The 14998-nt window shown below is 46.0% G+C and overlaps 1 long non-coding RNA gene across 1 annotated transcript; it reads left to right on the top strand.

Moving 5' to 3' along the window:
* Positions 1-8479: 8479 nt before the first annotated feature.
* LOC141954238 (uncharacterized) lies at positions 8480-12868 on the top strand. The gene is made up of 2 exons (XR_012632132.1): positions 8480-8903; positions 12399-12868. It is a non-coding gene; the product is annotated as an uncharacterized LOC141954238 (long non-coding RNA).
* Positions 12869-14998: the final 2130 nt, after the last annotated feature.

Raw genomic sequence — 14998 nt, 5'->3', positions numbered from 1 at the left:
CCACAGACCTTCCAGAATTTTAAGAGGATCCCGAGGCAAATTCTGGCTGGGTATGCAATGCTATTCATCCTGCAGTCCACTACTGCTCTCTCCTAGTAAGGAGAGCTGGATATTCAAGCAAGATACCTATGTGCCCTGAGACAGCAAGGCCAGGCAATTCTCCTGCATCACGTTGATAAAATTAGGGAAATGGGCTCAAGGGAAATTGGCTTCTGCAATCAAATCCCTCTGCAGCCAACTTCAAGTCACCTAGCTTTTCTGCATCCCTTCTGTAGAGATGCAGCTAATATTTAGGTCTTCGAAAGACTCACGAGTGTTTAATTATCAATTACTATACGGCCTGCATGCATGTGCTAGATGACTGCCATCCATGGAATGGGCTTAGCATTTACTGGCTAGCTAACTACGCCCAAAGATTTAGGAAGCTACAACATATAGACAAAGTTTTGTTGCATTCTGTACTGGTAACTGATTTCCATGCAATCCTTGCTCTTGCTCAGTGAAGTATTTCATACTTCAAAATGTAATTCAAAACAAAAAGTGTGGCATGCACAGATTTCCACTGACCTCAAGCTGTACTAGTAAACGTGTTGGTAGAATCTGAGCTGGTAGCAAGCTTCAAGCAGTTTGTAAGGAGATTTGCTGCACTAAAGTGTCATTTTCCACATTCCCAGTTGTAGTAACAAGAGTGCCTGGATTCAAAAGGCTAAATAGCCTCCTTTGTTTATTATATAATCTGCAAAACTGCAAGCAGAGGGCAACAAGGAAAGCACAGATCCTTCCTCTGAGCACTTGGACATGCCTCCTGCCCAAAAGAAATCTCTCTTCAGGCTCATCACTTTAGTACTCAGCCTTTTGCTTTGGCAACTTTTTTCAAATTGCAAAGATGCCTATTTATTATGCCCGTACATACAGTTATCTACATCTACACGTATGTATGTGCTTTGCTGGCTGCCCACATTCAGGCCCATCTGCTAGGCTGGCACTCTGCCCACGGAGAAGTTGGTCGGTCCATTTCACTAAAGCGTAACTGTCAAGCCGTGATGGGCTTTGGTGGGCAGCCAAGAGCCCTTCTTTCTCCAGGGAGGCAAGCCTCCCAGCGCAACTCAAGTTTGTGTTGCACACCACATGACCACGCTCATTGACACGCATGCCAAAGCAAAGAAGATTTCAAAGAGGAAAGAAAAGAGGAGAGCTGACTGGTACTTCAGACTGTGATCAAGGCCTACTTTGTGGCGGTGATTACTGTGGACAATGCCTCTGTAGCTAAGCACAGGCCAACCATCATTTAACTTTAACTCTGGCACCAATCAAGTACAACAGTGCAATTGTGAGAAAACTGAATAGATGTAAAAAGCCACTATACTGGGCAATTTTGCAAGGCGTAAGGGCATATATAATGGCCTACAAAAGGCAGCTCCTTTCACCCGTGTACAGCCTTGGTGAGGAACTGTATTTGCGCAGGAACCAGGGGTCAAGATCAGGACACGTATCAGATCTTCAATTCGGATCAAATCCTTCCAGCAAGATCGTACTACCATCTTGCTCACACCATTCCCTCCTACATTTCTGATTAAAGCTGATCTTTCCTTTCCTCCTTGCACAGTTTCACCTTTATCACTTGAAGACAGAGATGGGTCGTGGTTTACTTTTGGGTTTTAATCTTTTCATGGTGGTAATTACATTTCAGAAAACTTTGTGTTATCTTCTACGTTTCTTTTTCTTCAGCCACCTGTGGACTCAGCCACTAGGAGGCTGCTTTGGGACCACTCGAGTGGCTCTTCCTCCTGGATGGAGCCAGCTCACCCATCCTGCTTGGTGTCAAGTGTAGTGCCAACACAGTCCCACTTTCCTGCACAAACCATGATGAACAGTTCAACGTGGTTTCACTGTTCAATGGATCCATTCACCCATAAGTATGACAAACAAATCCTGGCACTAAATCAGCAGCTCCTCTGTTTCCCAGGAAGGCTCAAGAGCAAAAATTTATCAGGCTTTTATTTACACCAAAGTGCTCAAACTTCACTGTGGAGGAGTTTTACCAGTTAAACGGGCCTCAGCTCACACCCACCCCGCCAGGAGTTGGCAATCAAGAGTAACTTCCAGCTGAACTTTTGAAAAGCCGTCAATAATGCTGAAAGACTTCCTTTCTCCTGTTAATTTTCATCATGTCAGAAAAACCTTACATTATGATTCTTACATCACAAAACAGTTTATAGAAGTTGCTGCCACATCACATTTTAATTGCTGTTACCTCTTTAGACAACAAAGCCAAGGCAGCGCTTGTCACAGACAAGAGAAAAGAAAAATCAAGTATGCTTCTGAAGTCTGAATTTCATTTTAAGCAAAATAAGCAGAGGCATCCAGACCACTACATGAGGAAATTCCACATGAATCTTCTACTCCATTTTTTTAGATCTCCACCCCTGGCTCTTCTGACATCTCTTCTAGCTAAGAAGATTAAAAAAGTCCAAATCATTTGAGATATTGCATTGCTTCTTGGCATCAATCTGGTAGAGGATTTAACTGAAAAGAGCCTTTATTTTTGTACTTTGTACATTACAGGACAGAATTCTGTTAAGTTGTAATCTCTTTTGAACAATTATAGAAATCTCTGCATTTTCCTTTACAGGCTGTTCTGGCTATACAGAGCATCCTTATACAAACGCAGCCTCTGTACAATAAAAGATACAGCTCAGGATTTCCCTCTGAGTCCTTGTCGCATGCACACAGGTATGTGAACTGCCAGTGGTACTTCTCATATAATCAGTATAAATATAGTGGACACAGGAGGAGAAGATGACATCACACAGTTAATGTTAAAGGTTTTGAATAGCACACAGGAACAACATAAAATAATTATATTCCCTAGCAGGAGTTCTGGATATGCCGTAGATAGGTAGTACAGTTGCAATCTCTTTCTCTTTTCACTGTGAGAAAGAAAATACACCAGGGCTGGATTTATGTCACTGTAAATGAGAGAGGGATTTAGCTCCATACATTTCAGTCCTGGCTATCTTAAGCAGTGGGGCAAAACCCTGGCTCTACTGAAGTCAGTAGCAAAATGCTACTGACTTCCAGGGGACATGATATCACCTTCCGGCTTCTTGGTGTTGCAATTCTACAATAACTAAACCCAAACAAGAGGTATTTGAAGGGTTTTCTTAGATCTCCATCTCTCTAGAGTTGAGATGGGTTTCTCTGGAGATTTCTAGTTCTGGCATCACTTTCTTCATCAGTGCAACTAGTCTCAGGTTTGTTGATCTCCACACGAGGACACAAGACCATTGAAATTTCCAAGTCTGTGCAAGCAGCTTTGCATTTCACCTCAGTTGCTGAGACTGCTAAACCCTCTGCTCCCTGCGTTGATTTCTCCACATATGACATTCTAGATATCTATACATCTAGAGAATACAATAGGTATATCCAATAAGTTAAAAACAAATCAAGCATTTACGCTTTAATTGGAATTGGTATGACTTAGATCTAAATTGGCACATCTTTTCTGCGTGTTTTCCAATATGTCTTTGTTGCAACAGTTACCCAATTTAAGGCAATGTGAGAAGACAGAAGCTTTTTTTGCAAGACCATTAACATACACACCCCACCTCAAAACCAGTGCTAACGTCTGTGGCGATCACAAAATGGTGACTGGTTACATTCACGAGACGTAAAAATATACAGATCAATAATGTTTCTGCCACACATTTCAAACAAAAACCTCGTGCATTTTTTTCCAAAGCTCTGTACTCGCTTTTGTAATGAAGTAGGCGAGGGAGCCGTCTCATTACACTCTTCCAGGCAATTTCAACTGCCCCACACACAATTGCCCATGCCTGCACCCCTCCCTATATTCAGCAAAAGTGTCATTCTTGCACTGTTTATGTAAGTGGACAGAATTTTGAGCGTCTGTTCCCAAATGATTACAAATCAAGGAACTTTCATGCTCCATTAGCTTCAGAAGATGGTGTTATTAATGATCGCTATTCCAGGAAGTTGAGAATAAGTGTCTAAGTGAAGAAATCTCTGATGTAAGGTTTTGTTTTGTTTCTGAAAACAGCTGAGTGAGCAGTCTTCACTCTCACTGTTTAACATATTTCTGAAGCTACCACCTCTAAGAAATTTCAATTATTTTCATTAGCTTAGCAATAACATCCGCTTCCTCTGGAATCAGAAACAACACTGTCATTCCACAGCCACACTAATAAAAGTCATTTGGCATAGACAAATATTGAGGCCTATGAAGATGCTGCTCTTACTCCTCTACTCATTATCCAGTTTCAGAAGTATGAAAAAGCTGGTGCAAATCTACAGTGCTGAAAGTGAAAATGTAAGTATTAGGTCATATTGCTACTGGATTTGAAACAATGCAAGAAATGAATGTGTATGGCCTGGCAGACCTGATTTGCTCAGCAAGTTAACACACCATGATTTCCCACATAATCCTAACCAACAGCCTTTCATTTCAACTGAAGCAGGACCAACTCTGCAAAGAAAAGGCATTCCAGAATCGGAGGACTGACTGAGTTTTCTGCCTGCTAGTTACTTGCCTAGGTGCACAACGAATGCAATACATCCCGTGCGTGAATACCACATAACATCAAATTTAAAGATAAGAGGTCTGACTCATCACTCCATTGCACCAGTTTTGTGCCTGTGGGGCTCCATGTTCTTCCATGGTGACTCAGTCCCAAGACTCCCCTCTCTCCAGGAAAAACATGACAAGTCATGCAGTACATGTCAGATTTACCCATCAACTATAATCCCCATTTGCACGGTAAAACTAATTGAAATGTAACATTCCATACTACTTACATTTTGCTGTTATGCCTAGAGATCGGAACATATATAATTAATGTGAAGAGCAGCAGTTTAAAACCCAATGATTAGAATTAACCCTGTGACACCTGGCAACACAGTTAAGGAGCCCTGTTTAAGAAAACAGTCCTTGCCAAACGTTAATAGTGTGAATATGTGCATGCTAAGATTAACAGCAAAGAATTAAGGAGAAGGAGATTAGTCACTGGAACAAAAAGTTTCTCCAGGACAGTTCTCATTCCAGGATTGCTGCCTTCACTTTCCTAACCCAAAGCTGCTGAAACAGAAGAAAGAAACTTTTTGGACAACTGTAAGATAGGCATTGACTATTTCTTCTGAAAGGACACACTGTGTTTATGACAGCTATTTTTGGCTTTCAGCTATACAAATATAAAACACCATGAGGCCGATTTTCTTCTCACAGTTTCATGTCAGTATATATTCATTGATCTCAGTGCAATTATATCTGATTATTTGCCTGGCATGGAAGTAAGACAGATCAGTGCTGACCCTTATAGGCAATTCTGAATAGACTTACAATGGGCAAAATGGATAGGAGGAGATAATCTATTCTAGTCTCTGACAGCGTACAACTGTAGAAATCAAGGAAATCATTAATAAAGGAGAAAATCTTCAAAAGCCAACAAAACAAAACAAAAAAATCCATCCTTTGCCCTCCTCTAAACCTTAAGAGATTGCTATCCAGCAGCCTACCACAATGTACTTCGTGCTTTTTCCTGTTTTTCAGTTGTGGGATCAGTAGGTTACCCTAGCACACAGAGATCACAGTCACGTTTGTTTTCAGGGTTGGGTCCTGAGGTACTTCCCAGAGAGAGCTGAATCTACCATGGTTGAGCCTGCACAGTTTAGCCATCCCTGGGCATCGGTGCACACAACCAGTAACATACCAAAAACTGCCTGTAGAAATTATCATACACTGTTGGGGAGCCACGTATCCTGAGCATTACATGCATGAATTATCCACTTAGCCCTGATCACAGTGTGCACACGGGTGTAATTTTGTAGTTACTCCTACCACTGAAAAACCCTATCATCTCATTCTGATTACAGTTATATCTCATTGAGAGGTCAGGTCAGGAGTTGATGTCTTATGTGTAACTTTTTATAGGGAGGAAAGATTTATTTTTAGGCATTCAGTCCTTCAAATTTTAACTGTGTATTGTGATAAAGAAAAAATAAAATCCACATGAAACCACAAAAACCTCTAGTGTATTAAATGACAACTTTGAATAAATACAGGAACTTGACTGGTGACTGCAACAGGAGGGTGAAACCCAAAAACCTGTCAGTAGGATCATTCTCTTCTGAGGAGCAATATAAAGACGTAAGTTTAAAGTAGTCACAGCCCTGGCTTTTATCTCATGCTCACTTACCCTTTGACAACCAGATACCAGCACAACTTAAAAATCTAGCACTCACTACTCTCTTGCCTTCGTTTTTATTAGTGAATAGGTGTCCAGTCATGCGCGCACTCATTGGTGTGAGACAACCTGGCACTCAGGTAAATGTTAAGGAAACAGCTCTACAGCTATGACAGGGTTAAACCACAGAACCCATGCCTCTACCCCCGGATATTATACAACTACTTCTATATCCCAGCAACTACTTCTATATCCCAACAACAAGGGGAGGAGCAGAGGTACAGCATTTGGAAGTGAACAGCAAGTTACAAAACTTTGAACACAACACAACATATTGAATGTCTACAAGCGCCAAGTTTGCAATACTGCTTCTTACTTGGTGAACCTCTCATTCTGTCATCCTCTGGGTCACCAGTAACTATTGAAGACTATCAGACAACACTGATTCTCACCAACGTTTAAAGCACTACGTATTTGGCCATGCTGGGAAGCGGACCCAGTAAATAAGAACTAGATTCAGCTGACCACCGCAGGCACCAGCAATATTTTAGGTGGTAGCTACTCTTCAGCATGTGAGTGTAGTACAAGCTACTTTGGCCGCAACGACTAAGATTTTCACCGCCAATTACCACAGTTTGCCAACGAGTCACCGAACGCGCAGGTAAAGGCAGGGCTGCTGCGTTCCGGGGGTGCCAACCAACAAACGTTTCACCCCTTTATCCCTCGGCCATAAGGCGTGACAGCAGCCGAGCTGGGGGCTCTCCGACAGGCGGGAGCCCACCGGGTCCCCTCTCCGGGCTGGGGGACACGGGGATGGAGCGGCTGGGTGGGTCACTGGGAGGCAGCCCGGCTGTGTCGCATGCCTGGGCACACTCACACTCACACACACACACCTGCCAGGGCCGGGAGCGCCTCAGCCGGCAGCGCGAACCCGCCCTGAGGACAAGCGGGAGAGCGGTAGGACCCCGCCGGGGGCGGCCTCAGCGCGCTGGGGAGGGCGCGAGGGGGGGCCAGGCCAGCGGCCGCCGCCCCCTCCCCACGCCGCTGAGGCCGCCCCCCACCCCCAGACATGGGCACCCCCGCGGCGCTGAGGGGGGAACCCCCGGGCTCGCCCTCCTCGCCCGCTGCCCCACACAGGTCAGCGGCAACAGGCAGCGCCCCCCGCCCGGCACCACGCACCCGCTGCCCCGGCCGGGATCGCTACCTCAGGAAGGCTCTGTGGGCTCCCGCCGCCGCCGCCTGCTCCCGCCGCCGCCGGGGCGGATCAGCTGATATTTACCTGTGAGGTAATACACGCTCCGTAAGGTCACCGTGCACCCGCCGGCACACGGTGCCAGGCGGGAGGGACGCCGGGAGCGGGAGTTGCTCCTCCGCCGCCGCCGCCGTGCACGGCGCCGGAGCGGGGCGGCCGCGCCGCGCAGAGGCAGAGGCGGCCGCTGCCGCTGCAGCTCCTGGCACATGCTGCAGGTGTCAGCGCAGGAGCTGCCCCGCCGCCCGCCCGCCGTGCCCGCCCCCTCCCGCCGTGCGCATGCGCAGCCGCCCCAACGCGCCGGCGCGACGCTTCTGCGCAGGCGCCCTGTGCCGGCTGAAGCCGCCGCGAAGCCGTTGCCCGGCGCCGGCGCCCCCCTCAGGGGACGCTTCCCCGCCAGCACCGCCGCGCGCGCGGGGGGGGTCGGCGGGTGGGATGACGTAGTCGGGTGTGGGGCAGGGGCGAGGCCGGGCGGCGGGCCGGGGCCGCGGGGCGGCAGATCCCCCCCGAGCCCCCCGGTGGGGCGCGGCTCCGTGAGGGGGGTGCGGGCGCGACCCCCCCCTATTCCCCCTCCCTCCCGGGGGGACGGGCGGGCCGGGGGGGCGGTGGGCCGGGCGGGCGAGAGGGATGATGTCATCCTCTTCTCCCGGGGCGGGGCGGGGCGGGGCCGGGGCTTCTCCCGGGGCGGGAGCGGAGGGGCGCGACGCGGCGGCGGCTGCCCCCGGGTCTGGGCGGGGGGGAGCGGCACGTTTTAAACCTCTCCCGGTGTCAAACCCGCCCGGTTTGAAACGCACTGCCCGGGGGGGCGGGGGGACGGGGACACACGGGGCCATACGGGGCCATCGGTCCGGCCACGCCGCAGCGGCGGGGCGGGCGTGCTCGGGCCGGGCAGCGCGGGGCAGCGGAGGGGCTTGTGCCCGGTGCTCTCCCGATTCGGGTTCCCTTGCACGGGGGGAGCCCCCCGCGGCCGGTGCCCCCAGCCCGGCGCCTAAGCTGCAGGGCGCAACTTTCGCACCGTCACGGGCAGCGCAGTGACGTATTGGGGAAAGAACATGTGATTTCAGGCACGGTTAAAGGCTCCCCCGGGGGTGCTGCAGGTGTAAGTGGCTGTGTACTAGCTGGGCTCGGCATGGCTCGCTGCTGAGGAGCAGGGCGGGCGCTGGGCGCGTAGGAGCCTCCCGCGCACCATAGGTAGCCCGGCTATAGAAGGTGACGAACGACAAAAGCTTCTGCTGATCCTGCGGTTCGCGAAATTAGCACATTTACGTTTGGTGAAGGAATTGAATAGTCTCTAGTGCTAAAGTTCTGTGACCCACTTTTTTTCCCAGCTCTGGGCAGATAAACCACAGGGATTAACCACGCGGGCTTAACGCACAGGCACCTGAGAAGAAAATTCAGCGCATTTCAGAGAAGCAGCCTCATGTTTCCTTTCATCCATCATGTATTACCTGAAAGTGAGACTCTTTTTTTTTTTTTTTTTTGCATTAGAAATGCAATGCACAGTCTTTAAGACAACACAGTGTGGAAGTTGGGTGGGTTTTTTTCTGTTCAGCTTTCATGGATTTTCCCCTGTGCTTATGAAAGCAATTAACAGCGTGTGTAACTTTAGCTACAATGCTTCACCTTGAGCTTGGATAACACTTAAGGGTCTGGATGCTGCTCATCATATGGCATCAGGAGGGCTGAAGGCTTTTGGGGTGCTGCTAATCCTGTATCAGGGCTGATGCTTTGACTATTCTGGAAACAACATGATCAGACCCCAGCTCTGACTAGAGAAAAGCAGAAAAGTGAAAAGGGGGGGGATTTGATCGTGCTGGAGGCTCAAATTTGCCTTGTTAGATAGCTAGGGCATTACACTATCCAACTGCATGCAAATATTTAAAAATCTAATAATCCTCATTAAAAAAGAGTCTGAGAGGTTGAGCACAGAACTGCACAGACAACGCTGGATTTTCACACTGATGCACTGTTACACCATTTTGCAGTTACTGGCCTCCTCGTGCTGCTGAAGCAGTGGGAAAGGGAGGCAAGAAGAGGATGAGAATGTGATTTGGGCATAGTAGATACCACAGAGTGGCCTGATGGTACCCTCTGGCTTGGTAAAACGCAGCAGGAACGTGGGAGGGGTGGAGTGTGTAAGAGGTGACAAAACAGCTGAAGTAAGGTGTGAGGTCATGGAGGACACGGAGGTTGAAATGGGAGCTTGAAATTAGGTACGGTGGGTGATGGAAAGCCAGCAGGGAAGCCTGTGTGTCTTCAGATGATACCAGTTATGGAAGTTTATTATTATTACCAGAGTATAGTAGGAAAACAAGGGGGAAAGGCAGTGTCACAGAGGATGAAATAAGTGAACCTGCAACAAGGGATTCTGTCACTGTAATAACGAGGTAAGGGAAGACTTGTGTTTCAACAGGGATGTTTAAGTGACAGTAACAGTACTGAAAGGGAAGAGTGACATAAAGGAGATCAGACCACAGGAGAACCTGTCCTTAAAATCTGTTTCCAGCTCACAAGAGAATATACTAGGAGATGATGCTAAGTAGAGATCCAGTTAAGACGTTAATGGGGCTGAGGATGTTCATAGCTCTCTGGGCTGCTAACTGGGAGGGCTGCTATAAATTATAGCTTCTGAGGCTTTGACAGAGAGTGTTGCTTCCTTTCTTGAAATTATGGGCTAAATTCATCACTGTTTTAACATGACACTAAATTATTCGCGTTTATAGGCAGTTTCACCATGATAAACCATAATCTTTCAGTCTCTAGAACATGCCCTTCCAAGGATAAGTGGCCAAAGGACTCCCCACTCTATAGGTCACAGACCTGTCTGTGATGGTCTTTGCATGGCAGGAGAGGTAATGTTTTCAAGGGGGATTGAGACTAGAATTAGCAGGCTGCTTCTCAACAAACTATCATCACACAGAAGGCAGAATTCCCATAGGAAAGTGCTTCGATTCCTGACAGAGCATCACAGGAACAGGACATCAGGGCTTCATGCTGCTCTAGGTGTTGTTAGTAGTCTTGGGACAGCCAACTGTGTCTGCCTGATGGAGCTGCTGCCACATCAGGAAGGTTATTCTAAGTGAAGTCTTCCTCAAATGTCCAGTTTGCAGGAAAACCATTTGTCGGGCTAGCTTGAAATGCATGAAAACTAAATGAAAACCAAAAGTGGAAGGCTCTGCTAAGTGAAAATCCCGCTTCTTAACCAGTCTCATGGAGATGCTGATGGTAGAAACTCAAATGGAGTTGTTAGGGGGCAATCTGAGTGTTACCTGTGACTGTGAGATGTATTTCGGACATCTGTTCCTTGCAGGACAGGCATTGGCCTGTGTCTACCAGAGCAGGCTTGTTTCTGCAACCAAACACCTGAAAACCCTTGTCCCCTCATTAATTCTTGTACCTGCAAAGTAACATACTCCATTTGCTGATCCTTTATACATATCTTGGAGAGCAGTTCCTTCAGAAGCTGCCTCTTCATGCCCCTTTATGTGGATGCATTTAGATTATCTCACAAGATAGAAAATACTCTGAAGTTTGTTAGCTTCACCTGGGCTTGTCATCAACACTAGTCAAGCACAAACATTAATCAAATTAAAGGTTCATTCCTGCCAGATGTAAGGTCAAGCTCCTAATTACAAGGCTAGAAAATGAGAATGACTGGGAGTCATTTAAACGTAAAATGTAATTCTAGGGCAAACTTAACAATATTTTCTTCCTTAGCTGCCCTTATTATCTTTCACCTTGAGTTTTTAAGATGTCTCATCCATAAAAACACAGGAGTCTAATTTGCACCTATACTATGTGGCTTGTCTTGTTCCCTTCCAGCACAAGGGAAGTGTCTCAGGTGTGGCCAGCTGTGGTTTTGTTTGAAGCTCAGAGTAGTTCCTGCACTCCTGACCCTTCTTTCTGTCGCACCTTCTAAGGAAGCTGTCCTATCATGCATTGACCAGCTCTTCTTTCCAGCCAGCAATTTATGAAGGAGTTTACAAACCCTTTACTGGCTTTCCTACATTTTACGTTTAATAACATTAGAAACTATGAGCTCTGTAACAGTCCTCTGAAGTTTTCCATACATAGCTGATTTCCTCTTGGGTAACATAAATGGTGTTTAACAATGGAGATGTCAGACATGATAATAACACATTTTGACCAAGCAGCCCTCCCACCATTTGGTGTCAGCTTCTGGGGTTCCTAGTTTGACATCCCCCCAATCCTGAAGAATGAGAGATCACACCTCCTACATCTAGAGAGTGTGAGGAGAGCAGGAATCACACTAGGCAGTGCTGATCTTAATGTCACTGTTAACAAATCTAATCTTTCCCTAGTTCATCTATCACTGTGCCAACTAGACATCGTTTTGTATGATTAATTGCCTGTGGAATCAAATAATAAACTGAATTTGTTTCATTTGGGTACATTATCCAAACTGGACTTTTGGATACATCATCATTTCTGTGATCTTTAACTTGTCGGAAATGCCAGAATACAGGTAATAACAGTAAAAATACTGACGCTGTATGTTAGTGGTTTCCTTGACTCATTACAGGATAGAGAATAAAGTCCATACTTCACTCTGGAAAAATGCAGCACTTAACACTGAGATGTCACAGAAAGAAATAGGATTTCTGCTATACAGAAATAAAAAATTTCAGTGGGTAATGTGCTGGCAGAGAACAACAAAACACTTTGTACACTGTGTTATTGTAATTTTTTCATTAATAATTTTATTCACTCCTTAGCAGAAGGAAACAGTGTTGATTGTTTAGCACCAGATTATGTGTGTAACTCTGGGCTTTCTTAATGACCTGGAAGTTAGAATTGTAGAATTAAGTCTGTTACTAAATTAGTAGCTTTGTGGTAGCTGCGTGAGTTTTATTCAGAATATGATGGCAGTCCCAGAGAGGTCATGTTGTACCAGAAATACATTGCAACAGACATTTATTTGCTTGCAGAATGAGGGGACTATTCACATCTAGTACTTCTAAGGCACCTTCTGAGAGTATCGCTTACCCTACTCCAAGAAGAGTTTAAAACCTTTTTAGTGGCAAGTGTTACTAGCCACTAACCAGGAGATGTGAAACCAGCAGACGTCTGCCTTCCCTTGGTTTTATGCTGCCATTGTGTGACTGCTTCTCAGCTGAGCACCAACAGGCTTGCACCCTCACTATACGAATCCAGCCTGTCTACCAGAGAAAATAATGGACTTGAAGGAAATCTGAGAGGAACACAGCTGTTTTAGAAAGACAGACAAATGCATACCATGGGAGACTGTGAGGAAGCAGAGTGATTTTTCACCAAACTACATTCATTCAAGCAATCAGATTTCAGGTTGTCTGAGAGGATGAAACTGTAAAGGTCACCAGTTACAATGGTAAAAGATTTAATTCCCTTTTAGTTTTTATCTTCAATAAATAATACACTCTAGCAGTTGCAGTCATCTTTTGAGAGAGTGAAAACGTTGTGCTACACAATTATTGTCAGCTGATATATGCAAGTTTATGACTGTTATTTGCATTAATGTAGTGTATGGTGTATTACTGTGCTGTTGTGCTCTACATCTTGCAAATGCAAAAGCTTTAACTTTAAAGAGTTTGGAAGCTGGATATTGTAATGATACTTTGGAGCAATATAGGGCTTTACAGAGACTTTAATTTCATTAGCACATTGCTGCTGTCAGTGCCAGACAGCTAAATAGTGTGCAGCATTTTAAAATGGAAAGTAGTGTTAAACACGTATCATCAAGATCTCTGCACATACTGAGGGAAGTCAGTGGTTCATCTGTGGAGGTAATGTGATGCTGCTGCAAGAATGTGGGATGGGGATTTGGCAAACCTGGTTTCACTTCCTAACCCAGCTGGAACTGTGTTGCCCTTGGCACAGCCCTTTCCTTTCTGTTCCTCCACCTGCGAAAGGAGAGGGTGGGGTCCCTTGTAAATGCTTTAAGATCTGCAAAGGGAAAATGGAAGCTATCCTTATGGTGACTAGGTCTATCCTTAGCCACCATTTAAAATAGCTACAAGGAAGGTTCTCTATGGGAGCAGACACTTGAAACAAGAGTGTCCCGCACTTCAAACATGGGCACGTGCAGGATGTGAATATGAAGCTGTACAATCTTGAGAGGATAACGTCCATGAAATAATCTGCTGTTGGATCTAAAGAAGCCAAAGCTGCTTTGTCAGTTGTGTACATGCTACGTTGCGTGACAGGGAGCTGCTGTGTGACTGCACAACCTCCCTTCTGTCCTTGTGACTGCAATGAGCCCTGGCACCATAGAAATACCCTACTGCACTGCAAGATTCACCTTACAGAGTAAACAACACTGGGATCACACAAAAGCAACTGTACAGAAAGGGATACAGGGACAAAGGGTGCCTGAATAGGAAAGATGCAGAAAGGCACAAAATGAGTCACAAGGGACAAATTGTAATGACAAGTTTAAAAGGATGTTAGAAATGGGGGAAGGCTGAAGGAAGGTCTGCTGCTTAGTGGGGAGCGAGAAGAAAAGCAGGTGACACCAAGATTGACATATTCAGTGGTTTTCAGTCATAGACAAGGTGCTGGTACCCAGAAACTTAGCATGCTTCATTTTAACAGGTGTGTAGAAAAGTCCAAAATCAAGGACAGAATACATTTAAAACATTTAAGAAATGTAGATATATTGAAATAAACCAGGCCTGCTGAGCTCTGTGCTAGCAAATTTAAAGCACTGGAGCAGTCTTAGAAGTGCTAGCAATAATCTTTGACAGCTGCTAGAAGAAAAATCCCAGTGGATAAACATAGTACCTGTCATTAAAAAGGAGAAAATTAAGAAAATAGGGACTTTCAGGGGAGTCAGGTTATGATTGTCACTGAGAAACATTTTAAAACAAATACAGTTTGTTCCTAAACATGTAGAATGCAGTCAGGCCACAAAAATTTTTGAAGAACAAATCCCGTAAAATGGATCTAATCTCTTAAAACGAACAGTCTAGTGCCATAGGCACCTACTCCTATTGCTGCTGGTGACATGATGTCTCTGGGAGGCGTGCAGGAGGTGCCTCGCTTTCCCCTTCTGTTATGGAAACTTTGTACCCACAAAACACTTCATGTCTGCAGAAGTCCATCCCTTTCTGTGGGTGCTGGATTTACTGGGCAAGTGCTACAAAGATCCTGCATACAGGTGAATCCCTCCCTAACCTCTGACCATATCTGGAGGGAGACGGTCAGCTGAAGCCCTGCTGCTGTGTTGTTAGGACAAGGCAATTTGCTGCCTACGTAGGTAAGGCAGATGCCTGGCAGTTGGGTATGGGCTACATGCACTAACGTGGAGGATACAGTCCATAAGCTGTGTACATTGGGCATCCCTGACCTAGCTGGTATATGGTAAGCATCAGATGTGAGTAAGGCTTTTTAAAAGCTTTTGATGTAGTCCCACGTGATGTTATGTGCTGAACTTAAAAAAAATGAGGCCAGGCTAAAATCTCTCTGCAGTCTGGTAGGTGCACAAGTGGTTGAAATGCCACTTGTCCAGAGTAATTATCAATGATTCACTGTCAAACCAGGGGAATGTTGT

This window comes from Strix uralensis, chromosome 1, assembly GCF_047716275.1.
Source record: "Strix uralensis isolate ZFMK-TIS-50842 chromosome 1, bStrUra1, whole genome shotgun sequence".
In the NCBI taxonomy this organism is placed as follows: Eukaryota; Metazoa; Chordata; class Aves; order Strigiformes; family Strigidae; genus Strix; species Strix uralensis.
The sequence above is the reverse complement of the archived record's forward strand: the minus strand, read 5'-3'. Positions and strand labels throughout refer to the sequence as shown.